The sequence below is a fragment of the Choloepus didactylus genome, chromosome 2, assembly GCF_015220235.1.
Source record: "Choloepus didactylus isolate mChoDid1 chromosome 2, mChoDid1.pri, whole genome shotgun sequence".
Taxonomy (NCBI): Eukaryota; Metazoa; Chordata; class Mammalia; order Pilosa; family Megalonychidae; genus Choloepus; species Choloepus didactylus.
This window is the reverse complement of record NC_051308.1, coordinates 204,725,919-204,753,908: the sequence shown is the minus strand read 5'-3', so window position 1 is coordinate 204,753,908 and position 27,990 is coordinate 204,725,919. Positions and strand designations below refer to the sequence as shown.

Genomic DNA, 27,990 nt, shown 5'->3' with positions numbered 1-27,990 from the left:
CTGCTTCATGAATAAGCTATTAGAATGGGCCTAGACATCGTGACAAGACATTAAAGGGCGACTCTGAACCTAGATGTGTCTCAGCAGTCATTGTTGTGCTGTAGCTACAACTTGGCTTTTGTATCATTCTGTTTTACTACATTTCTAGGTTAACAGTTCCACCAAATATGGATATGATAGTTTATCCTGAATAAAACAGTGTTGCTAATGATGATCAACCAGCATCTTTTCACCAATACTTCAAGCATAAAACAAAATGAGAATCTTTACAAAAATATACAGAGTTACCACAAATTGGTAGCTGCCCATTAGTATTAAACAAACTGGACTCTGAAGATTGGCTTCTCAACAGCCTTTTTTTCTTTTTATTATATCTCAGTTGTGTTTTTATACCCCCCAGTTTATTTTGAAAACAAGCTTTTCTGATATATATCCAAATGAATTTGAAATTACAGTTATCTCAAAGTACACAGAAATTACCTATATTTTCCTATATAAATGAAACGCTAGTAAAAGAACACCTAACATATTATTTAAGGACTTCAACATAATAGAATTCTCTTTTTCCATATTTTAAAACTATTTTTTCCCCATCCAAGCCAATATATATTTGACATTTGGGTTATATGTGCATATAAAAACAGACACATTTGTCAAAGATAGCAAAGATAAAACAGCATACAGTATCCTTTCTGGATATAATTAAATGTTTAGTGGCAAAGTGGTTCAAATGGGAGCAAAAAGCTGACTTCCTTATAAAATAAACTAGATCAATAAAAATTAAGAATAATCAAAGGTGCTAAAGATTAATTCTATAAATTATTCTCAAAAAAAAATTATTCTCATATTTTTAACATGCTAGTATGCACTATGGGTGTGTGTGAATTAGAATACTTCTAATCAAGATAGTGAATTCCTGTGACTAGGATATGTAATTAAATAAAAGCCCTGGGGTAAAAGAGGTAGATTGCTTAAAAGTCTTAATGGGCTCAGATATTGACTTGATCCTTAAAGTGATGTTTTAATTCATTATTTATCAAGATAATAATTAAGCATATTAGAATGCTAGCAGTCACTGGATTAGCACCTTAAGGTTAAACATTGGAAAGAAATTATTGTGTTACAAAACCCACACAAAACATTATATTTTGTGGTTCTACTATTTTGTTTGTTCCACTATTATTGTTACTGGGGCAAGATAGAAGTACAGTTTGTTTAAGAACATTTAATATGCCCTATAAACTGTCTGAATTAAAGATTTTTTATTAATTTTTCTGCCTAACACAGCATTGATTTCCATCTGAAATTATATTTTAAGATAAGAAACAGTAAGTCAATTGAAAAAAGGTTGTGGCCTTGAACTATGAAATGTTACACCTTAACACGCTGATTGAAAAACCTAGAACATCACTGTAAAGATGTTAATCATTGGCATTTAGCAGTGAATGATGCAGCTTTACTGTGACTTCTCCAAAAATGCTTTGCAGCACCTAAACACTGCTGAAACACAGTCTCAAAGTTGGAGTCATTCCCATAATAGGGATCTTCAATCACAGTTGTTTTTGTGGATCATAGCTCTCAAGTAGTTCCATTGTAGCTTTGCACTGTTCATTTGCTTTTCTATTCAAATCTCTCAGATTGCTTTCATCCATACATAGTATATAATCAAATGTGGCAAAGTGTTTTTTGGTAACCTGCCGGGCAACGTGATTCATAGGAATATCATGCTTCTTTGTGCAGTTTTGCCCCAGATAATCAGGAGGGTGTCCTATCTCATAAGTGGATGTTGTGGCACTATCCTCCAATTATCTGAAATATTTTGATTGGTTACAAGTTTTCTGAAAACTGCTTCTGCAGTGTGTGATGGACAAATGTTACCCAGACATGTGGAGAGCACTGGTTTGGGCTGCTGCACTGCTGTCTTCTTAGGCGCAAAGAGAGGCACAAAGTGACAACAGCATATTATTTTAATTATAACCATTACCTGGTACAAGGAAAACTAACAAGTGTCGTTGTTGTTTTAAGCATCATTGCAGCATTGTACTCCTAATAATTTAAGTAAACCAATCATGCCGTAAATGAATGATACATGCCTAAAAATATCATGGTTTAAGCTGTTAGTAGCCACTGGACTTAGGACTAGTCCAAGACCTTGATCTAGATTTTGACCTAGACCTAGACTGTGATCTTGATTGAGATTTGGATCTATGTGGCTTTTTTTTCCTTGATTCCTTTTCATGTATTGAGCCAGACTTATAATGTGTTTTTGGAATCTGTTTTAGAAGTGCCTCTAGTATGGATGTGAGATGCAGACCTAGAACATGATTTAGCCTTCATTTCTTTCTTGGGCTAGGACTTGGATTGGATTTGATCTTGAATTGGATTAACGTCTTGAAAAAGATCTATTTCAGTGTTTGAATCTATCATTGTTGGAATGTCTTCTGCTATGCCATGGTCTTCCAGTCTGTCTACCATTTCTAGGACTGTAAGATCTTCTATATAGTTGTAATCAAAAGTTCAACTTCTTGATCTCCTCCTTTTGTAACTTCGGCTTCTAGAATGACTATATCCGTCATAATCATCATAGCATGAAGAACTGTATACATTCCCCCCATTGTTGACTTTCACCTGATTTGGTGTCTTCTGATCTCCCTGTGCAAACTGGATTTCAGTTTGATGTCCACAAATCCCTTTTCGGTCCAATTATGTGATGCATCTTCAGCATTACAGACATCCTCAAATTGAACATAAGCAAATCCTCAGTGATTGTAGAAATCAAGTGGAACATAAACATCAATTATAGGACCATAGTGACCAAATTCATGTTGTAAATCTTCAGACCTGGAGCCGACCACCACATTCTTCACCAACAGAGGTGTGTTGGGGTGGGTGGGGATGGGGCACAGATAGCGGGACCTGGTGGGGGCAGGGTAGAGTCTGGGCCACCAGAACTAACTGGCTCAGCAAACCTCCGCAGCTTCTACAGTGGATCCTCACACACACACCTGCAGTATTGTTTTTAATAGCAAAAGTTTGGAAGCAATTTAAGTGTTCACCAGTAAGGGACCAGTTAAATAAATTATGGTCTGCGGGTTCAGCAGAAGTGCACTGCACTTGAAGAACGAGGAGGCTCTGTATATGCTGATATGAAAAAATTTTCTAAAATACATTGTTCAGTGTGAAAAGCAAGGACCAGGAGTTTGGGGCTTAAAACGTTTTGAACTTTCGTCGTTGTTCTAAACGGATATGGCTGGTTATGATATTTCTTATTATTGCAAAAATACTGAAATTTTTAGTTCTTCTCTGAGCTGTAGAATTCTGCTAGTTCAAATCAAAATTTTAAGTTAAGTCTGCTCCGTTCTGAACCACTCAGAAATGCAACTGTTTTGTGACAACCTCCAAGTGCCTTTCTATGGAGGCTTGATGGGTAGCAGTCGCCCTTAGCCACAAGAGGGCAGAAGAACCTTTTGATTGCCAGAGGTCAGGCTGGTGCTGGGTTTCTTCAGGTGAAATCCCACACAGTTCAACTAACTCATTCATAGCCTGTGTGTACCTAGAAGGTAGGGTCTGGGTCTAAATCATTAGTGGAGGCAATAGAGTGGAGAGAGAACAGAACATGGATTTTTGGAATGACACATCCCTACATTTTGCGCCTCCTCTTCCCCCCAATTTACTTAGTAAACTAGTTAACCTCTGTCAGAGATTGAATATGCAAGACATTAAAGGCGTTTATAGCACAATAATAAGGAGTTGAGACTTTGGAGTCAGCCAGACCTGACACTGAGTCTTGGCTCTGTGACTTTAGGCAATTTATTTAACTTCTGTAAACCTGAGTTCTGCAAAATGAGTTAAGGATTCAGTGAGATCATGCATGTAAAGCTCTAAGCACTGTGTGGTAGTGAGCACTTAAGAAGTAGCTGCTGAAATTATAATAGTATCAAGGCACCAGCAGATGGATGTTAGAACCTCAACAATTTGTGTTATGTGGCTTTGTTGTGTATTCAATAATTTCTTCAGTTGATTGCAAGCAAGGTGGTAATATTTTCTTTGGGATAATTTCAAAGTTCCTTCTCTCAGAGGGCCTCATAAAATGTTTATAGTGTCTTATTTTCCTTGCCAGTAATTAGTCTGATAGAGTAGTGCATTCTGAATTTTTGTGGAGTGTCTCAATTTTAAAGCATCTATCCCATTGTGATTTTGTGTATTTTGATTGCAAAATATAGTATTTGTGCCATAGGCTGAGGCAGAGTTGGGCAACATGATATCACATCAAGGGCACAGTGCCTGTTTCAGGTTGGGTTCCATGAGAAGCAGACGCCCAGGTGAAGACTAGTGTGTAAAAAGCTCGTTAGGGAGTGATTTGGAAGTCAACACCTGTGGAAGGGAAGGGAGGAGAAGGAAGCAGGATTGTACAGAGAGAGAAGTTGGACTGTCATTCAGCCGACCCTGTGGGAGCTGTGAAGTTGGGGTGGTTCTTCTGTGCTGGAGTGAGTGGGCTGTGCCTTTGTATTTCCTCTTTGGCTAGTCATTGGATGCCACTAGTCATTGCAGGAGGGCTATCCCAGGAAAGGGGTGTGACCCTGAGCAAGGCAGTTCACTTCAGCCCAGAAATTTCCCAAAGAGGTCTGACAGCTGAGGGCTTTCTGCCACTGCAATCTCAGCAGCTGGGGAGTACATCCATTCCTTGAAGGGGGATCGAGGGGCACATGAGGGCTTCCACCACAGCCCCCAGGCAACCAGAAAGGGAAAACAGTAATATGGCTAGCAAAGTTTGACAAAAGATAACTTTAGACATAGTTGCTTGCAAGCCATACATAGGAATAATTGGTATTTTTTGCTTTAAGAATTCAGGATAATACCTCTTTAGTCAGGGTTGACTCTCTATTGTAACAAACCACCCCCAAATCTCAGTGGCTTAACAAATGAAGGTTTATTCTCCTGTCACAATCTGGTGCAGGTCTGAGAGGAGAGTGGGGGCAGAATTGGACTCATTCTGCCTAGGGCTCTGCCAGCCCAGAGAGCCTTGGCGTCCTCCATGGGTTCCTCTGATCTAGTTCACGGGGAGGAATGAGTGAGAGCAGAGAGAACTGCACAGAAGGTTTTGGTGGGCCAGGTCTGGAGGTGTTTCACTTCAACCCACATTCCCCTGACCAGGTGTCAGTCACCTGCTCCCACCTACCTGTGGAGACTAGACTAGCCACGTGCCCAGTGGGAAAAGCATGGGCCCAGCCCTCCCTGCTGCAGTACTGCATCATCTTACATCTGTATGGGGGCTTGACTTTGTCACTACTGGTAACTTGAAGATAATGTATGTTTTAAATTCCCCAGACTTACATGTTTAAGCCGTCACTGCTATAATATAGTTGTATTCACCTGGGAATATTTTAGAAGAATCAGGAAAGCTAAAATTTCCTGAGAAAGCAGACAGAAAGAAGGGACAGAATGGGGTTTTACAGAGCTGAGAATTTAAAGATTCCTTGCTCTGGAAAAGAGGCAAACTAACTGCAGGTGTGTGCATGTGTATGCGCATGTTTACTTTTAGTGGTACAGAAGAAAATTGGTCCTGTCATATAGCTATGAAAATAAGCTTTCTGTCTCCTGCAGCCATAGCAGGAATGCCTTCAGCCTGGTAACATGGAGAGGGTGGGGGGATCTGGTGTCACAAGCAAGGAAATGTACCTGCAAACAGCACTGATAGCTCCTCACCAGGATTCACGTGAAAATCACCTTGAGTCGGAGGAAAAGAAGCCAAAGTAGAGGGATATTAATTACTTTTTTCTATCAGTCAATGAGTATTCCTGCTGAGTGACAGTTTGTCATTTGTTCAGCTTTGTGCTGGGCGGCGTGGGGCATATGGGAAAAGGCACCTAGTGTGAGAAGTTTACCCACTGAGTGGAAAGGGAGAGGGTCAATGCCCCGGGGAGGAGACGGAGGCGTGAAAGAGCTGGACTCTGAGGCGGGCAGGTAGGACACTGGGGCCCTGGGGAGAAGGCTCCAGGTTGGTAGAACAATAGAAATATTTCTGAAGCAATGGTGAGAGTGGCACACGCCGACTGGCGCTTGGGGAGTAGGAGACGAAAGGCGGGAGAGGGGGAGCCGAGTCCTAATGGCCTTGTGCGAGCTTAGGTTTGCTGTGGCAGGGCCGTTAAAGAGGTTCTTAGGCCTGATGGAGAGACCCGATGGAAATGTGATGCTCGAGACTTTTGTGTGAAAGGGAATTAACAGAACGCAGATGTTTCTTCTGGAATTTCTATCAGAGTACCCAAGAATTTTAAACTGGGGGTTGTGTTCATTTATTCCTTCAGCGAAGTTCATTCTACAAATATTTAATCACACTTTTTAAGCCAGTTACTGTACCATGCTCTGAAGATACACAAATACGACACGGTCCCTACTTTTTAGGAAATTATAGTCAGGTTAGGTTAGATATACTTTTAAAAATGAGTGCACTAAGGTGTTACAAATGCTAAGATGGAAGGAAGGCTGGCAGTGTTTATTAATCTTTAAAAAAAAAACACCACACTCTCCTGTGAAAACACTGAAACCTCAGTCTCCCTTAATGCTATTTGTTATTTTAAAGTAACATATATTGTCATAATTGGAAATTAATGAAGGGATGGTTTCCTCCCTTGACTGTTACTTTTACCCAGGAATGGTTAATTCACCCTGGAGGTGCTGTGCTGAGGCTGGGTATAGGGGAGACTTCCTAGAGGAGGGGACTCTCAAGCCTAGACTTGAAAGATGAATGAAGAAGGAGAAGAGCATTGTAGGCAGAGAGCAGCGTGAATAAGAAGAGGCTGGGAAAAGGAATACGAGAAAGTCTTGTATGGAATGCCGAGTTTGGACTCTGTGTGTAGGAAAGCCACGGGACAAAAGGCTTTTAAACAGGAGAGAAAAGCATTTGGCTTTGCACTTTAGAAGGATAATGCCCGGCAGCAATACGGAGGAAGATGGACTGGAGACCAAAATGCCAGTTGCCACAGCACCTTGCTGATGGGGCATTCAGGGCTGGGGAGGGCCGGGAAAGTCCTCAGGGGGCAGGTGATCGATCGGTTACAAGTGGGCGACTGTTCTCATGGGCAGGGGTGATGGTCGAGATTTATGTCACGTTGTCCGATAAATGAAGGGGATGCCATGGGCCATCTATAAAGCAAGTCTCAACAAATTTCAAAGGATTGCTAACACACAGAATAAATTCTCTAACCACAGGGGCATTAAGCTAGAAATCAATAACAGAAAGATGACTAGAAAGTCCCTGTAAGTTTAGAAATTAAGAAATAAACTAGTAAATAATCCTTGGCTCAAAGAGAAAATCATAATGGAAATTAGAAAATATTTTGAACTGAATGCCAATGATAGCACTACATGTCAGAACTTGTATAATGCTACTAAAACTGACCTAGAGGGAAATTTATAGCCTTAAAAGCATATATCAGAGAAAAAGAACAAAGTTGCAATCAATGATCTAAACATCCTTCCCAATAAGTTAGAAAATGAACAACAAATTAAATCCAAAGAAAGAAAACTGCAAATAATAAAGATGAGAGCAGAACTTGAAGGAAAAAAATCAAACATACAATATAGAGTCTTTTAAAAGACTAATAAAATTGACAAACCTCTGGCAAGACTGATCATGGAGGGGCAGGGGTCGGGGAGGGGACCTCTGTGTGCACACAGGTGCAACAAGAACAGTGTCAGGAATGGAAAAGGAGGCAACACTAAGGAAGATACAGGCATTTAAAAGATAAAAAGAGGATATTGTGAACAATTTTATGCCAAAGGTTTTGAGAATTTAGTGAAAATGATCAATTCCTAGAAAAACATTTCTGACCAAAACTGACTCAAGAAGTAATGGAAAATCTTAAAATTCATAAACGTTAAGTCAATGGAATCAATAATCAAAAATCTTTCCTTTCCATGTCACCTGGCTATCCCATTTCTTAAAATACACCCAAAAGAATTAAAAGCAAGGACTCAAACAGATACTTGTACACCAATGTTCATTGCGGTGTATTTACAATAACCAAAAGGTAGAAGCAGCCCAAGTGTCCATCAAGATATGAATGGATAAACAAAAGGTGGTGTATGCACACAATGGAATATTACTCAGCCATAAAAAGGTATGAAGTTCTGATACATGGGAGAAACTTGAAAGCATCTTGTTGAGTAAAATAAGCCAGACACAAAAAGACAAATACTGTGTAATCTCACTTACATGAAATACCTAGAAGAAGCAAATTCACAGAGACAGAGTAGATTACAGGTGACCAGGGGCCAGGGACGGTGGAGGGGAGGTGGGGAGGCTTATTGCTTAATAAAGGCAGAGTTTCTGTTTAGACTGATGGATGTTGGTGATGATAACACACTATTGTGAATATAATTAATAAAACTGAATTGTATACTTGAAAGTGGTTACAATGGGAAATTTTTAGTTATATATATGTTGCTACAATAAAAAGTATTTTTTTTCTCTTGTTAGAGAAGTTGGCAGATTAGAGAACAATCATGCTTCAAATACAGGATTCCCATATACCACCCTATTATTAACACCTTGCATTGATGTGGTAATGAAAAGCTAAAAAAAAAAAAATCTTTCCATAAAGGAAACTCTAGGCCCAGATGACTTCACTGGAGATTTCTTTAAAAGATTCAAAAGTGTAAGTATTTCCAGCCTCACACAGACTCTTTCAGAGTACAGAAAAAGAGGGACACCCCTCACTTATTGTATGAGGCCAGCCTAACCTTGATACCAAAACCTGACAAAGACAGCTCAAGAAGGGAAAATTACTGCCAAACTACTTAAAAATATGAATGTAAAAATCCTGTGCAAAATTTTAGCAAATCTCAGCAATATATAAAAAAGAAAATACATCATCGTCTAGTTGGGTTTATCCTAGGAATACATATGGTTGATTTAACATTAGGGAGCTCCATCAGTGTAACTAATCACATTAATAGGTTAAATATATTTTAACAGATTAAAAAGAAAATTCATATCATTCCATGAGATAAAGAAAAAGCATTTAATAAAATTCAATATTCACTCTTACTAGAAGAGTAGAGAACTGTAATCTGAGAGAGTATCTGTCTACAAAAACCCCACAGCAAACACCTGGTTTAATGGTGAAATTTGAGAAGTTTTCCCTTCAAGATCAGGAACAGGACAAGATGGTCCCAAACACTTCTTTTTTGTATTAAACATACTGGATGCCTACCCCAGTGCAGTGAGGCAAGAAAAAGAAAAATGGTGAAAATCGAAACTGAGGAAGTAATAGTGCAGATGGAGAGGGAGACATGGTTGAGAGAAACTTAGGAAGAAGCTTGCTATGATTTGGGTTCCTGCATTTGTTCATTTCCTCTGTTCAACAAACATTGATTATCTATATTGGCTGGTAAAGGAGAAGGTAGGAAGGAGTTGACACAAAGAAAAGGGACCTAACATTTATTCTGTTAGTAACATGTGGAGGCTGTGGACTAGATGCTTTCACATATCTTACCTTATTTAATTCACCCTATTTTAATTCACTGTATTTGCATAAATTTATTCCTATTGTTAAATATGAGTCCCAGCTCATGTAAGTATTGAATATATTTTATGTAGTACTTTTCGTAATTGTTCTCTGTCATTGTTATCCCAATGGCAGGTTTTTGAGGTGGAGTGAAGACTGGAAAACAGTCTTTTCCTAATTTTATAGATGAAGAAGTGAATATAGAATTATACTGATTAGCTCAGCACTGATACAGAATTGAGACCGTAATCTTTCACCCCAGGGAAGTAAATTAACGACTACTTGCAAGCACATAATGAAAAGGCTTTTGAAATGGAAATATGCCAGGGTCCTGGAAGCAGAGTCCTGGAGTTAAAGAGTCTGTGGAAGACAACAAGTGAGACAGGGAAAGAGAGAAAAACCCCAACCCCTGTGGACAGGCCTCATGTCCTCAGCTGTACGCATAGATTACCACAAACAGTAAAGATTTTAAAAGTACTGACACAAGGAGGGAGGTGTAACGTCAGATGGCATCATGACTTGCTGAGGTGGGATTGGTGACAAAAACATGATAATGAAAGGATGTGGCCTTTTCAAAGACCACATTTATTGGAAAGGAAGAAATGAGTTCTGGAGATGAGAATAGGGATGAAAATGACCTGAACAGCTATTGACTGACTGCTAATGCTAAAAACAAATCTCTGATAAAATCTTGCATTGCTTCTCATTGCTTAGAAGAATAAAGAAATTATTCAATTTAGCATGCGTTTCTGAATTCCCGCTGCCTCCCCGGGGCCAGGGATATTAAATCGAATGAAGTTCAATCTCTGAGCCCTGATCTCTACCAGGAAGTGTCCAAAACTTCTTATCATGGCATACAAAGCCCTTCATATTCGGATCTCTGACTGTCTTTGCAGCCTCTTCTTCCAGAACGGCAAAGAAGCTACCATCGATTGAGTTTAGGTGCTTTACTGCATTATCTGCCTTAATCAAGGTTCTTCTTTCCTCCACTCATTTCCAGTTGCCAAATACAAGGGAATTCTTTTGTCCCTCATTGTTATCTCTGGCCATCTGTTATCCTCCACCACTTTTCTCCTGGTTCTTTCCCTATAGGCAATAAATATGCTTGCTTATTTACACATAAATAAAAATTGTGAATAGACTCTATATTCAAAATGAGTGCTTTAATATATCTGCTATAAATAGACTGGCTGGCTTAGAAACGTAATTGAGCAACCTTCTTTTCCATGTACTATAAAATTGATTCTCAGAGATCATTATTTACATTTAAATAAGTGAGACTGTTGGGTGATGTCTTTTTGGAAATGACTTTTGACCCAGTGATCTAAAAATTAGACCAGGACTCAAAGATAACAATTTGTAATAACTTGTGTGTATGTGTATATGTTCTTGAGCCATTATAAAATAAGACTCATTTTAGTATCAACACCTTACAGTTCTATCCTTCAAAAACAATCTGAGATAATAGTTTATTTTCCTCTGAATTTTTTCCCATGTTTACTTTTTTTACTTTTTGTTGTATATAATTAGTCACACTATATGTTATAAACATTTCATTTATTTCATATATAATTAAACATTTTAAATTCTGAAACCTATATATTACAGCCTTTATAGTCTGAAGCCATAAGGTCACAGGGCTCATATAATTACATTAGGCATACACGTTAAACATGAATACATGTTAAGTACTTTCAATAAACAAGTATAGAGAGTGAAAAATGGAAGTTTTCTGTCACATAATCCCATTTTTAATGGTTTGGCGTATATCTTTTCAGGACATTTTTGATGGATGTGTATTTTGTGGATATCTGTACCATCCAGGCCATGCTTATTATAGTTGTGGATTAATTTCAGGAAAATAAATTTATTAGACAAATGGACACCTCCCCTTGTTTTGCAGAACATTGTCTGTTTCAAATGTGTGTTTCAAATGTGCGTGCTCTTGAATGTTGGGACATCATTTCTCTCTCTTCCAGGAGTATGGAAGTTAAAAGAAAAAATAAGGAAAGGGGAAATATAAGAAGTCTGCTGACTTGAAACAAAACATATTAGTAGAAGTGGTCCTTTTTTGTTATCCTATATGTGTATGTGCTTTTTCTAATGATGTGCAGATTTCCTGGAATCCCGAATTCTTGTGACAGACCCAAACTTCCTTTGTGTACTCAGTGCTTATTCTTTCTGTCTTCATTTTCCATGTCCTTTCCTATCCCACATAAGTTTTTTACTTAAGTTTTTATTTCCATTTAGTACAGTTGTTCAATAAATTGAATAAAATAAGGAAATATTTTTCCTCTTTTGGGTAATACTGCCTTGTTTTCAAATCTTTTGAAAAATCACTGCATTAATGGATTTCCTAATTAGGTTCTGAATGTCCTGATAAGTAGGAAAATGGAAGTGAGAAAGGAAGAAGATTTGAAGAGTTCTGACTGTTTTAACTGTGGGTGGAATGCCTTCTCAGTTACCTGAGTCTGTAGATCAACATGTAACCTAACTCCAATGGATATATTTTTGGCTTCTGGTTGACATCCTACCTGTGATTTTTTTTTTTCTTTTTTTTTTTTTTTCTTTCAAAGAAGGGCTCAAGCCTTCCTTGGCATCTGTTAGTGTTATCCTAAAGAGGTTACTACATGCTCTGATCCCAGGACTCTCAGTTCTGATCCACTGTTAACTCTTTTTATTTATTTGCTTCTCCTCAACTTTTTACTTTGGAAAAATTTCAAGCCAGCAGAAGAGTTGAAATAACAGTATGATCAGCAACAGTATCTGCTCAGCTAGATCCCCCAGTTAACATTTGTCACATTTGCTTCATCTTTCTATACAGAGATATACATATCTTTCTATACAGAGAGATATACATATCTTTCTGTACTATTTGGAAGTTGCAGAGTTGTTGACACTTCCTCTTAAATATCTCAGCATGCTTCTCCTATAAACAAGGATATTCTCCTATATAACCATAGTACCATTATCACACTAAGAAAATTAACTCACATATTAATTACTTCATAAACTTACTAATCACAAAGTAAAAAATGTTCTGCAATCTACACCTTAACAAAATGATCAAATTTAACATGACCAATACTGGGACAGTCTGTCATTATGTGCCTTCTGATGTGATGCAATAAGAAATACACTATAGAGTGTTGTGTCAAAAATGCTTAACCTGAATCTAATCATGAGGAAATAATCAGACAAAACCAACACATAGTGCATGCTACAAGCCACCTGGCCTGGACTCTTCAACAAAAGCAAAATGATTGACATAATAAAATAAAAACTATGGGAGGGGGATGCTTTTCTAAACCAAAGAGGCTAAAGAGACAAAATAGCCAAATTCAATGGGTGAATCCTGATTGGAACCCAGATATGAGGAGGATATAAAAGACATTTGGGGGCAACTGGGTAAATTTTAATATGGATTATATATGGTGATATTAAATCCTTGTTATTCTTACATAAAACAATGTTAGTAGTTGTTTTGGTGATTCCAGTTCTAACTTGGCTTTTTCTTTAGATATTTTTATCCTTGTTCACTGATCATATGGAACTGTATTCCTTGTGAGATATATATATATATATATACATACACACACACACACACTTTATTTTGAAATAATTTCAAACTTAAGGGTCAGTTGCAAAAATAGTACAAACCCCATACAGAGAATTCAAATATTCCCTTACGCCCTCAGGTACTGAGATCCACCAGTTTTAACATTTTGCCACCTTTGCTGTATCATTCTTCTTCCTTCCTTCCTTCCTTCCTTCCTTCCTTCCTTCCTTCCTTCCTCCCTGCTTCCCTTCCTCCCTTCCTTCCTTCTTTCCTTCCTTCCTTTTGGGAGCAGGTTTCACACATCATACTCCTTGTACATACTTCCCTGTACATTTCCTATGAACAAGGACATTCATTTATGTAACCACCTCAAGGCAGTCATCAAGTTCAAGATATTTAACATTGATGTAAAGCTTATAGTCTATATTCCAATATTTTCTTATGTTCCAGTAATGTCCTTTTGAGACTTTTCTACTTCATTCTTAGATTCCCATCCAGTAATACTCTCCTTAGTTTCTATTTCTTTTTTTTTTTTCAATTGTGGAAACAGATATACAACATAAATCTCCCATCCCAACTCCTCCCAAGCATACCATTCAGTGGAATTGATCACATTCACAATGTTATAGTACCCCCACCACCATGCACTACAAACTCTCTCTTTTCCTCAAACAGAAACCCTACACTCAATTTGCATTGACTTTTCATTGTCTCTGTCCCCCACCCCTGTTCTCTACTTTCAGTCTCTGTGAGTTTGCATATTCTCTAATATTTTCTTTGTGGTTACCATGAAGCTTATATTTAACATGCTAAATCTTTAACAATCTCCTTTGCTTTGATGCCAACTTAACTTCAATAGCATACATAAACTTCCCATATTCCCCCACCCACCCTACTCTTTATGTGCTTATCACAAATTACAAAGACCACTGATTTATCATTACATTTTATTTATTTTCCTTTTACATCCCATAGGAAGTAAAAGTGGAGTTACAATCAAAAGTATAATAGTACTGATATTTATATTTACCTGTGTCATTATCTTTACCAGAGATCTTTGTCTCTTCATGTAGCTTTAGTCAATTGTCTAGTGTCCTTTTCTTTCAACCTGCAGACTCCTTTTACCATTTCTTGTGGAGTAGGTCTAGTGGTGACAAAGTCTCTCAGCTTTGTTTTTCTTGGAATGTCTTAATCCTTCCCTCATTTTTGAAATATAGTTTTGCTGGATATGGAATTTTGGGTTGGCAATTTTTTGCTTTAAACACTTTAAATATGTCATTCCACTGCCTTCTTGCCTCCATGGTTTCTGATGAGAAATTACCACTTAATCTTTTTGAGGCTCCCTTGTATGTGTCATATTGCTTCCCTCTTGTGGCTTTCAGAATTCTCTATCTTTGGCATTCAGCAGATTGATTATAACATGATATGTGTGGGTATGTTTGGATTTATCTTGTTTGGCGTTCGTTGAGCATCTTGGATGTGTATATTCATATCTTTCATTAAAAATGGAAAGTTTTTAGCCATTATTTCTTTGAATATTCTGTCTGCCTCATCTCTGTTTCTTCTTCTGAAACTCTCACAATATGTTAATACACTTGATGGTGTCCCATAGGCTCTATTCACTTTTCTTCATTCTTTCCTCTTTCTGCTCCTCACACAGGATGATTGTCCTATATTCAAGTTCATGGATTCTTTCTTCAGCCAGCTGCAATCTGCTGTTGAATTCCTCTAAGTAATTTTTAATTTATGTTACTGTGGTCGGTTTTCAGCTCTGTTTGGTTCCTTTTCATAATTTCCATCTCTATTTCAATATTCTGTTTGTGTTCATCTATCCCTTTCATGATTTCCTTTAGTTCTTTGCCTATGTTTTCCTTTAACCCCTTTGAGCATTCTTAGGACCATTTTTTTTTTTTAAGTCTTTATATGGAATGTCCTAGGCCTAGTCCTCCCCACTGATGGTGTCTTATGCTTTAATCTTCACCTTTGCCTCAGCCATCACTTCCTGTTTCTTTATATGTTTTGTAATTTTTTGTTGAAACCGGGACATTTTGATATTTTAATGTGTTATCACTGGGATTTAGACTGTGAGATGTCTGTTCCCTAAGCTTATATTCATTAAGTGTTATGACAAGAGCCTCCTTGGATGCCAGGAGCTAACATACATAAATGGAAGGAAGGAAGGGGGGGGAGGGAAAAAGAATAATACGGCAAAGGTGACAAATGTTAAAATTGGTAGATCTAGGTACCTGAGGGGTTAGGGGAATGTTTGAATTCTCTGTATGGGGTTTGTATTATTTTTGCAACTGACCTAGTTGCAATTCAGTAGTTTTCAGTATATTCGCAGAGTTGGGCAAACATTACCACAATCAATTTTAGAACGTTTTCATCATCCCAAAAAGAAACCCCATACCCATTAACAGTCACCCTTAGCCCTAGGCAACTACTAATCTATTTTCTGCCTCTATAGATTTCCCTATTCTGGGCACCATGGAATCATACAATATGTGGTCTTTTGTGACTGGCTTCTTTCACTTCGCATAATGTTTTTAGGTTCACTCATGTGGCAGTGTGTATCAGTTCTTCATTCCTTCTTATAGATGAATAATACTTTATTGTATGGATATACTATGTTTTATTGGTCCATTTGTCAGTTGATGAACATTTGGGTTGTTTATTCTTTTTGGCTATTATGAATAATGCTTCTATGAAAAGTCATATTCAAATTTTTATGTGCACATATGTTTTCGTTTCTTTGGGGTATATACCTCGGAGTAGAATTGATGGGTCATCTGGTAACTCTCTAAACTTTTGATGAATGGCCTGACTGTTTTCCAGAATGACTGCATCATTTCACATTCTTATGGCAGTATATGAGGGTTCTAATTTCTCCCCATGCCTTCAACTCTTAATACCTAAGATGATTGACAGGGATGGGCCTATTCTGGACACTTCATATAATTGACATCATACAACTTTTCGTATCTCAATTGTGGTGGGTATCTTCTCTCTTTTAATAGAAATATTACAAAGTAGTAATAGAAATATTATAAAGTTTCTTGTGACCAAATATAAAAACTTTGTTGAGTATCTTTTATTTTTGATCCTTCTCTGTCTTAAGTTATCTCTTAGGAATAGAATGGTACCATGCTCTTTTAATGACAGCCTATCAAGTACATCTTTTTCCTAGATGAAAGAAGAAATGGCATATGGCAAATGACTTGAGAGTCTCCAGCATATGTTTATAATGCAGGCTCTACTCGCCTGCATTATATCCTTTTTTATTATTTGGGGTATTATTAAAGCAAGTCCCAGATATCATGTCATTTTATCCATAAATATTTTATATTCATCTAACTTTTATTTATCTACTTATCTAACAAATAAGAAATTTTTAAAAATAAACCATGTCATCTCAAATTATCAATAATTCCTTAATGTCTTTTAATACCCAATACATATTTAAATTTTGCCAATTATCTTCAAAATGCCTTTCACATTTGAATCTGGGTTCAAACAAGGTCTACAACTTTGGTTGTTTTTGTCTTTTAATTATCTTTTATGTTAGCTTAATTCTTTTTTTTTTTTTTTTTTTAGCTTAATTCTTTTTGATAGACCATATTTACTTAAGTAAAATAATCACAATACAATGTAAAACAGTATTTAGTAAGGCATTAAATAGAATATGATCAAATTTGAGACCTCTAGGATTCTGGTAGGCTCTTCATTGTCCCTATCAGTAAGTTTACAATGTATAGTTTAGGGAACCAGTTCAAATAAACTCGAAGCCCCAGCCCTATCTGTGTAATCTTGTGCAAGTGAATTTAGTGTCTGTTCTTTTTTAAGCTGCACATGTTCATAGAGTTAACAGACATAATTCTGTATCAATAAACATCCAATAGCAAAGAAACAGCACTTCCCATTACCACCATCACTTATTTAATTTCCTACCCACAAGGGACAACCATTTTCAACTCTTTTAGCTGATTTGTCTGGTATTTACCTCCATATCTCTAAATAACTTGCTTATATTGCTATTCTTGATTTTTTTCTATTTTGAGCATTTTATATTAACTTTCTACAAGAGAAGATGAAGATTTAGTACTTTATCATACTCACTTCTCCTCTCCCAAGATATGCAGCCCATGCCCCATTCTCTCAATATAGTCAGAGCAATATTCAGTCTGTATACTATGACTGTGAAAATGCTGTTCATGGATACCTTGATTACTGATTTTTCACTGCACATTTTGTTTTTCCTGTAGTTAATAAGAATCTTGCTTTTTTCTTTGCTTAGTTTTCTGTGTATTTCTCACTAATCCAACCCTTAAACTCTTCCCTAGTTGTATAAATCTCCTCTCTATATGTTAAAACACATTAGCTAGTCTATTGGTTTCACTTTCTAGAAGAAATCTTTCAGGAGCCTTCTGGCATTCTCTGCTCTGGACCATTTGCCCTCAATGCCTGCTGCACAGTTATGATCTTGAGCTCTCCCAGCATCATTCTCTGAGGGCATATCCCATTTCCTGAATTCTTTGGGGCTTTTTGTTTGTTTGTTTATGCCTTCATTTGGTGGAACATATCCTCTACTAATTTCCTGAGAAAGGATGCATGAGAGGTAAATTTTTGAGACTGCACATGTGTGAAAGTGTCTTTATTCTAATCTCACACTTAATTGATACTTTGGCTGATGTGCTGGTTTGAATCTATTATGTCCCACACAAAAGCCATGTTCTTTAATGCAATCTTGTGGGGGCAGACTTTATTAGTCTTTTGATTAGGGTGGAACCTTTTGATTGAGTGTTTCCATGGAGATGTGACTCACCCAACTGTGGGTGAGAACTTTGATTAAATTATTTCCATGGAGAGGTGACCCTACCCATTCCAGGTGGGTCTTAATTAGATCACTGGAGTCCTTTAAGAGAGCTAATGGACAGAAGGAGCTCAGAGAAGCTGAGAGAGACATTTGGAAAGAAGCTAAGATATGTAATCCAGTTTGCCCCCGGGAAAAGCTAAGAACTGACACTGACCCAAATGCTTGGAGATGCTGGGAGATGCAGACAGAAGGATGTTTGGAGATGCTAAGCTAAGAGATAAAGCCCAGAGTTTGCCCCAGAGGAGCTAAGAGAGGACCCCCAAATGCTTAGAGAGAAATGCCCTGGGAGAACAAGCAAAAATACAAAGGAGCTGAGAGAGAGAAGCTAAGAGAGACAGAAGCTCAGAGACATTTTGGAGAAAGCCATTTTGAAACCAGAACCAGGAGCAAAGGACCAGCAGACGCCAGCCATGTGCCTTCCCAGCTGATAGAGGTGTTCCGGACACCATCGGCCTTTAGTGAAGGTATCCTCTTATAGATGACTTAGTTTGGACACTTTTATGGCCTTGTGAACTGTAAATTTGTAACCTAAAAAATCCCCTGTATAAAAGCCAGTCCATTTCTGGTATTTTGCATAATGGCAGCTTTAGCAAACCGGAACAGCTGGGTATAAAATTATAGGTTGGAAATCATTTTCCCTCCATTATTTTGAAGGGATTGCTCCTGTTGTATTCTAGACTTTCAGTGATCCAGTTGAGGAGTCTTATGCCATTTTGATTTTTTATTATTTTATATAACCTATTTATTGTTGTTTTTCCTGGAAGTTTGATTGTTTTGAAATTCCATGATGATATGCCTTGGTGGAGGGCTATTTTTATATTGTGCTGGACAAGCTAAAAAATTCAAGTCCTTTCATTTGGGAGAAATTTTATTGAATTATTTCTTTAAATACCCCCCCCCCCCCTTTAAAAAAAAAACTAATTTCTCTTTCTAGGATTCATATTCGAATGCCATATTTTCTAGCCTGGTCCTCTAATTTTTAAAATATTTTCTTCACATTTTCCTTCTCTGTCTTTTGGCATTCCTTCTAGATATTTCCTCAATATGTTCCAATCCCTTTTTATTTCTGCTCTCATCTTTTAAATTTTCAAAGATTTTTTTTTTTTAATTTCAGTAAGTATTCCTTTTTAATGACATCCTGCACCTGATCTATGGATAAAAATCTCTTCTTTCTGAGGATTTTAATGATTTTTTTCTACATTTTATCTCCCTGTGTATTTTCTGTCTTTCCAAGTTGCATTTATTTTCCATTTATTTTGGTATCTGTCTTTATGGTAGCTACTTTCTTCTGATGTTTGTGATCTTGGCTGTCAGCTCATATTTAAGAGTGGGGTGTCTTGTTTTTAGTATCCTCTTCATGCCTACTTCCAGTGGTACTTGGTGCTGCCAGTGATTGAGTCTTTAGAGAGTTCTTTGATATATTCCAGATTACATTTCAGCTTTCCCAACTGCCAGCTAAAGACTCAGCTTTCTTGGGTTTGCTGAGTCAGTTCCACTTGTTTGTTTACTTTCTAGCTTCCAAACTTTTGTTGTTGGTGTCTCCTCTCCTACTCTTTATCCTTGTGTACTTCTGCTTTACAGAAAACAACCTTCACTGTCACTGGCTTGGAAGGGAGCAGAGGTGTGTGTAATCTAAATCAGGGATTGGCAAAAAAAGAAAAAAAAAAAAAATTCATAGGCCAAATCCAATACATAGGCTGTTTTTGTTTTTTTTTGTTGTTGGTTTGTTTTTGCCCTGAGAATGGTTTTCACATTTTTAAAACAAAGCAAAGCAAAACAAACAAACAAAACAGAAGAATATGTGCCAGAGACCATCAGTGGCCCACAAAGCTACATATTTACTGGCCATTTACAGAAAAGTTTGACTCTGCTACTTTCCATTGGAAGACTAATTCCTTCCCTCTCAATTTCCACAGCTGATGACTTTGCCTCCTTTTCCATAGAGAAAATACATCTATCAGGCATCTACTCCTTATCTTCTGGCCCTTTGCCCAAACCACTACCATTTGCGGTTTACCCCAACACTTCATTTAGTCAAACTTCAATGGCAAAGGCCATTGAAAACCTCATTATTGCTAAATTCAGTACATATTTTTTTTAATCTGTATTCTGCTCGATTCCTCTCTGGTATTTGATATTGTCTGGCTTCTGTCCTCAGCAACTTACTTGAATCTAAGATCACCAGTAACTTCCTAATTGCCAAATCCACAAGACACTTTTTGAATCTTATTTTGACCTTTCTTTTGTTACACTTAACATTATTGAGTCCATGTCTTTCTGGAATATCCCTACTCCCTTGGATTCTGTAACACCATTTTCTCCTGGTTTTACTATCCCACATCTATTCAGTTTCCATATTCTTCCCATTCAACTTCTAACTTTCACCCCTTCCTTTCCATCCCCTCCACCACAGTCTCATGTTAGACACTCACCATCTCGTACCTGGTTTACATTAACAGTTTCCAAACAGGTCTTAGCCTCCTTCAGTTCCATCTTTCCCACTGCCACTAATGTGGTTTTCCTGAAACATAAATCTTTTCATGTCACTAACTTTCTTTAAAAAATTTAGTGGCTTTCCCTACTTTTTTTTTCCCACTGGTTAAAATCTAAACTCCTCTCTTGATCTTCAAAGCCACGTGTGATCTGGTATACCTTCTTAGCCTTATTTTCACCTATTTCTTTTTCCCATTCTTCCTCCCCACTCATCACTCCTCCTTTCACTTCAGGCAAAACACCACAAGTAATAATAATAATAATTGTGACAATAATAATAATTTTAAAACACATTATCAGTAGCATGTATTGAGGATTTACTATGTGCCAGGAACTGTGCTAAGTGCTTTACATGAATCAATTCATTTACTCTTCATGACAGCCTTCTGAGAGGCTGTTCTATTAGAGGTCCACCACCACAAATATAGACTCCAAAAAGCTCTGAAAACCAAATTTCTTTTTTTCTAAGTTTGGTGTCAAGTCATTTGGCAGCAAAATCTGACCTGAAGTGATATGACTTTATAGTACCACTATTAAGTATGCAAAAATTCATTCATTTCATAGCAGAAATATTAATTTTTAATTGCAGGATGCTGCCCCAAACCTCAGTGGGGGGAATCATGTAATATATGGTTTGTGCAGCAAATTGCTTTTCTAAATTCTGAACATTTTTGAATTCTAATACTATCTTGTTTCAAGAGTTTCAGGGAAGAAATTTTGGACTTGTATTACCCTTTTTACAGATGAGAAAATTAAAACTCATTTAGATTAAATAACTTGTCCAAAGTCACACACAGAAGAAAATGACGGAGCCAGGGTTTGGACCTTGGCAGCCTGGGTCAAAGCTCACGCCCTTGTCTGCCACACCACGCCATGCTGTCGGCCACCTGCCTGTCCCTGCCCTTGACCTCTTCTGGAGGCTGGCTTTTCGCCATCCCTGTTTTCTCAGCCTTTTAGCCCCTTGCTATCTTCCTGTTCATTCAACAACACCCTCAGTTCCTTTACCTCCTCGTCTTCCTGAAAATGTCCCACTAAACCCCAGCCCTGACCGACTCTGCCCATCTGTTTCTCAAGATTCTGCTCTCAGGCTGTCACTCATTTAAGACTGAGGAGACTGATCACACCCATCTACAGTTTCAGATTGTGCTCTAATCAGTGCGTGGGAATATTGCCTTTTAGTTTTCCTTCACCAACTTCCTTTCCTATTTCTAGAACACCAGTACTAAAACTTTCCTGTGCCACTGAAGTTCCAAACCTCATCCCTACCATCGCACTCTCAGTTTCAGCACATGCCTAGTTCCATTTTCAGTCCAGTGACTTCTGTTGTACGCACAGGTGTTTGTAAGCAGTGCCTTCCTCCCCCGCCCCTCCCCACCCTCTTGAGAGCAGAGGTCTAGTGGAATTCCAGCTACTCCCAGACTTCCTGGTCTCCCTGGGGTTGCTGGTGTCCCAGGCTGCCCCTGGATCCTCAGCCAAGTGCCTTTTGTCTCCTGGCATGACATAGCAGTTTCTTCCTCAATTCCATGGTGACTCACTTTTTAAAAAATAGCCTTTGATGTATCAAAGCCTTTTTTGAAAGTCTAAACAGATTGTATTAACTGGTTCCCTTTCAGTCACATGCATTTTTACCTCCTGAAAGAAACCCCCATATATTAATTAGGTATGAGTTTACCTTCCTGGAACCACACACTGCTCACGTTCCATGCTTCAGTGCCTTTGCATAGCTGTCCCCACCCTCCCGCACAGCCTGTCTTACGAGGTCATCACCAGCTATGTCCTCCACCACATCTTCTCTGGTTCTCGCAGCAAAAAATCCCCTCTCTTGCATTTGAACTCCTATAGCAAATTGTCTAGAGGCTTATAATAAAATTCTTTGTATCTCTGTATTATCCCCTGATATTTCATTAACTCTTTGATGTCAGGGACCATGTCTTATTTTATACAGTTTTTTGAGCTTAGTAAGAACTCTCTATGTATTTGGTAGATTAAATTAGTGAAATAAATCTAAGGAGAAACTACAACATTAGCAGCCTCCACTTACTCGTTCATGATTGAGTCCTTGCAATCATTGGATAGAAATTGTTGCCACTAGAGTGCAATTGCCCTGCCAATTAGTAATTCAGCCATCAGCTTCTTCCTCTTGTTTCCCATATTTGAATACTCCTTGTAGTCAGTTCTCACCTCCTCTGGCTTCCTCTATCCAGCTAATCTTATCTCCTTGATTATTGCACTGATTACTCTTCCATATCTCCACATCTCTAAATTAATGGCTGTTTTATTTTCTTTCCTCAGACTTTTTTTTTTCTATACGTATTTTCAGGAATTTCATTTATTCAGGTTTTGTTTGTTTGGGATTGGGGTTAGGGAGAGATGAAATTGAGAAACTAAGATTAGGAGTTAGATCCCTCTAACATCTAAACAATGGAGAACAAGAAACAGGTAGCTATGTAGCCATTAAAATAGCAGTCTGTTAATGGACCAATAATCCCCAAAGTTCAGGGCTCCTCCATAAAGCTAGACTGGAGAACACAGTTCAGATCCCCAGTCCAAGTGGGGCCTTCCACTTCTGAGAGTCAGATCCTGTGGGGCGAGATGGCAAGCCTGATGTTGGCCATCGGCAAGACAGCGTGCTCCAGGGGATTAAAACACGAGGCTGGAAGGACAGCAGGAGAGCCATTCAGACTGTTGACAGCTCTAAGATAGCAAGAGACATGCAAAGAAGAGTCACAATCGTAGGCCAGGTCCCACTGGAACTAAGAAAAGACAGACCCCAGGGCTTCGTGGAAAAAAAAGGATCTATGGTAGAGCTGGCTGCCACAGAGACTGAAACGGGGAGAATACTCTGGATCTTGGTGTCTTGTTGCCTTCAGCATTGGGGTCGGGGGTCCCCACTCTGATGCTCTACCACTAATGTGGGCCCAGGGTGCAGCATCAAGCCTGGTTCCCAGGCTTCCAGGTTCTGCTCTTCTTTGTCTGCCTGTGTCTCCTACCGACTGCTCCATCCTCTCTGTACTTCCCAATTCAAACCTCCAAAGGATAGAACCCATCTGCCTCTTTGATGGGTGACAGTCTGTGGATTGTCTTCCCTTAGGTTAGGTGCCCACTGTGGTCCAGTCATCAGAGGCCAGAGGAGGAGCACGGCCACGTGGTTTAGATCAAGGCCACTCCCAATCCAGCAACAGTCAAAATCTATTTGTCCAAACCCAAAATTTGGATATAATCCTCCCTTCTTATCTCTCACTCACATACAATCAGTCACTAAGTCCTATAAGTCTAACCTCTTAAACATCTTTAGCATCTGTCCTTTTTTCCCCATTCCTGTTGCCACTGCCTTGGCTCAGGCCACTATCACTTCTCATCTAGAATGGTCCATTTTCCCCCTTATTGGTCCCAGCTTTCCATCTCGCTTCCCTAATCTACCTTTTACTCTGTTGCCAGAATAATCAGTTTAGTTCCTGAATAGCAACCAATGTTTATATTTAAAAAATAAATCAGATCATGTTAGTCCCCTGGATGTTTTCTTTCTTTCTTTTATTTTTATTTTTTGATCCAGTGGTTGTTTAATAGCATGTTTTTTAATTTCCACATATTTGTAAATTTTCCAGTTTATCTTCTGTTATTAATTTTCAGCTTCATTCCATTATGGTCCAGGAAGATAATTTGTATGATTTCAATATTTTAAAATTTACTAATATGGATTCGTGGCTTCACATATTGTCTATCCTGGAAAAAGATCCAGCTGCACTTGAGAAGTGCACATTCTGCTCTTGTTGGGTGGAGTGCTCTGTATATGTCCATTAGGTCTAAATTGTCAATAGTGTTGTTCAAGTCCTCTATTTCCTTATTGATCTTCTCTTTAGATGTTCTGTCAATTATTGAAAGTGGTATACTGAAGTCTTTAATTAATATTGTAGAACTATCTATTTCTTCCTTCAATTCTGTCAATTTTTGCTTCCTATATTTTGGAGGTTCTGTTTTGAGGTGGATATATGTGTATAATCATTATATCTTCTTGCTGGATTGAACCTTTTATCAGTGTATAATAACCTTGCTTGTCTCTTGTAACAGTTTTTTACTTAAAGTCTATTTTGTCACACAATAATATAGCCACTCTGCTCTCTTTTGTTTACTGTTTGCCTGGAATATCTTTTTCCACCCTTTAACTTTCAACCTCTTTGTGTCTATCTAAAGTGAGTGTCTTGTAGACAGCATATAGATGGATCATGCTTTTTCATCCAATTTACCATCTCTGCCTTTCAATGGGGAGTTTAATCCATTGACATTTCAGGTAACTGAGAAGGAAGGATTTACTTCTGCCATTTCACAATTTGTTTTCTGTATATCTTATATGTTCTTTGTTCCTCATTACTCAATTACTGCCTCTTTTTTTTTTTTTTTTTTCAGAGACTTTTTGTATTGTACCACTTGGAGTCCCTTCTTTTTTCCTTTTTTCTATATTTTTAAATTATTTCCATAGTTGTTCCCTTTGTAATTGTAATTAACATCTTTAATAACAACCTACTTCAACTAATACCCACCTAGTTTCAGTAGAAAACAGGCTCTCTATTCCTGTGTATCTCCATCCCTCCCCTTTCATATTGTTATTGTCTTAGATTACATCTTTGTACATTGTATGCCCATTAACACAGGTTTAAAATGTTAATTATTTTATATATTTGCCTCAAGTCATAAAAGGACAAAAGCAGTTACAAAGCAAAATTAATTAATATGAGATTTTATATTTCCTATGTAGTTAACTTTACCAATGTTCTTTATTTCTTCTTATTGCTTTAAGTTACTGTCTAATGTTCTTTTATTTCAGTCTGAAGGACTCTCTTTAGCATTTCTTATAGAGCTGGTCTTCTGGTAATTAACTCTTTCAGCTTTTGTTTATCTGTAAATGTCTCAATTTTTCCCTCTTTTTGAAGATAATTTTGCCAGATATAGAATTCTTGCTTTGCAGGTTTTTTCTTTAAGAAGTTTAAATACGCCATCCCACTGTCTTCTAGCCTCCGTGGTTTCTGATGAGAAATCTGCTGTTAATCTTATTGGGGATCCCCTGTATGTGCTAAGTTGCCTCTCTTACTGCTTTCAAAGTTCTCTCTTTGTCTTTGAACTTTGACAATTCCATTTTAATTGTCTCAGTGTACATCTCTTACAATATATCCTTCTTGGAGTTTGTTGAGTTTCCTGAACATGTGTGTGTGTGTGTGTGTGTGTGTGTGTGTGTATTTCATCAACTTGGGATGTTTTCAGCTATTATTTCTTCAAATACTTTTTCTGCCTCTTTCTCTCTTTCTTGTCCTTCTGGGACTCCCATGATACATATGTTGGTATGCTTGAGTGTATCCCACAGGTCCCTCAGGCTCTGTTCATTTATCTTCATTATTTTTTTTTTCTTTCTGCTTCTCATACTGGATAATTTCAGTTGTCTTCAAGTTTACTGATCCTTTCTTTCTGGCTGTTCAAATCTGCTGTTGAATCCATCTAGTGAGTTTCTCATTTCAATTACTGTATGTTGCAGCTCCAAAATGTCTGCTTGGTTCCTTTTTATAATTTCCATCTCTTTATTTTGTTCCGATGACATTTTCCTGATTTCCTTTAGCTCTTTTTATATGGATTCCTTTAGCTTGTTGAACATATTTGAGACAGTTGATTTAAAGTCTTTGACTACTAGTTCCAATGTATGAGCTTCCTCAGGGATGGTTTCTGGCAAATTATTTTTCTCCTGTGAATGGGCTATCCTTTGGTGTTTCTTTGCATGTTTTTTAATTTTTTTTTTTGAGAACTGGACATTCTGAGCATTATGTTGTTATAACTCTGGAAATTAGTTTTCCCACTCCTCTGGGTTTGCTTGGGATTTGTTTTGTTTTTAGTTTTGTTGTTGCTGAGGACAGGAGCCATCAATTTGTGACTTTTCCAAACCATTTTTGCTCCCAAACGGGAATAAAAAAAGAGACTAGAGGAAAATAAAAGTTCCTACCTCTTTAAAGCTCCCCTGCTGCTTTTACAGGAGGGTGTTTGGAACAATGGCTGCCCTCAGAGCCAGCACCCCAGCAATCTGAAGTAGCTGATCAAAACAGAGATCAACAATCAGACCGCACACCCCTTATTTTGGAGGTCTAGGTCTTTATATCTCACCCTGGCACCAGGAAGCTGCACTTGGGGCATGGGCTACAGTTACCACTGCTGCCTACCATGAGGTTGGGGAATGGGGAATGGGGGGTGGTAGCCACTGCAGGAAGGGTGAAATTCACAGTGTTTACCACAATTTACAGGCCTCTCTCTCTAGCACTTCCCTGGATGCTGCAGAGTGTCCTACTGGACTCCAGAGTTTTAAAATAGTTGATTAAGACAGTTCTGCCAGTTCAGTAGTTGTTTTGGTACAGGGACTGGTTCCTGGAGCTTCCTGCTCTGCCATCTTCCTACAATCCTCTCCATTCCCATGGTTTTAAGCAGAGGCTTCTCCTTGTTTTTGAAATGTAATCCAGACATCTTACCATAGCCTGTAAGACCCTTACAGATCTGGCTCTTGTCTTCCTCTCTGACTTCATTTTCCCACCCTCCTTGTACTTTCTGTGTTCCATGTTCCAGTACCATTAGCCTTCTCTCTGTTCCTTTGTACCAAGGTCACTACAGTTGATTTTCCTTCTGCTGAGAACTCTCTTGCCCCTGATCTTTCCATAGCTAGCTCCTTGTCTTCAGATCTCAGCCCATCTGTTACCTCTTCAGAGAAGCCTTCCATGAAGGCTAAACTATCTAATATGGCCTTGCTTTCCCTAACCTTGGTTACTACTACATGGTTTAATATTCTTCATACCACTTATCACTGTCAAAATTATTTTGCTCCTTTATTTGCCTACTTCTTTTTTTATCTCCCTGACTAAACTATAAATCCCTTGAGAATAGGAACATTCTTGATCTTGCTCACCATTGTAACCCTAAGCCTGGTATATAGTAGTTGCTCAATAAATATCTGTTAAATGAATGAACAGTGAAATTTCCCTCATTACTCTTATTCCATCCCTTTGTGTTATGCTTAGCTTTATGTTTTTTTTTTAAATTCAATTTTATAGAGATATATTCACCTACCATACAATCATCCAAAGTGTACAATCAGTTCTTCATGGAACCTTCATATAGTTGCGCTTTCATCATCCCAATCTATTTTTTGAACATTTTCCTTGTACCAAAAAGAGTGAAAATAAGAATAAAAAATAAAAGTAAAAAAGAACACCCAAATCATCCCCCCCACCCTATTTTATATGTGTTTTTATTTTACCTGTTAGGTTGCAACCTACTTGAGGAAACTCTTTTTATTATTATTTTTTCTTATCTCTCCAGGGCTTATACATGATGGATAGCAGAAGGTATGCGTTGAATATGTACCAAGACAATCCCTCCAAACCATGGCTCACTGACTACATAACTTGAGCTTTGGAAGCCTCTTGAATGGCTGGAGAGACTGAGCCATTCTTCTTCAGACTCCCTTTATGTTCCTTTTCTTTCGCTTAAGAAACCAGACACAGGAAACATCTGACCATAATAAAAGATTT

The 27,990-nt window shown here is 37.9% G+C and overlaps 1 protein-coding gene and 1 pseudogene across 8 annotated transcripts in view; one reads left to right on the top strand and one right to left on the bottom strand.

Moving 5' to 3' along the window:
- The window catches only part of ST3GAL3 (ST3 beta-galactoside alpha-2,3-sialyltransferase 3), a 250,394-nt gene that overhangs the window by 62,602 nt on the left and 159,802 nt on the right, over positions 1-27,990 (top strand). The window lies entirely within an intron of this gene.
- On the bottom strand, positions 20-21,369 carry LOC119528190 (annotated as a pseudogene).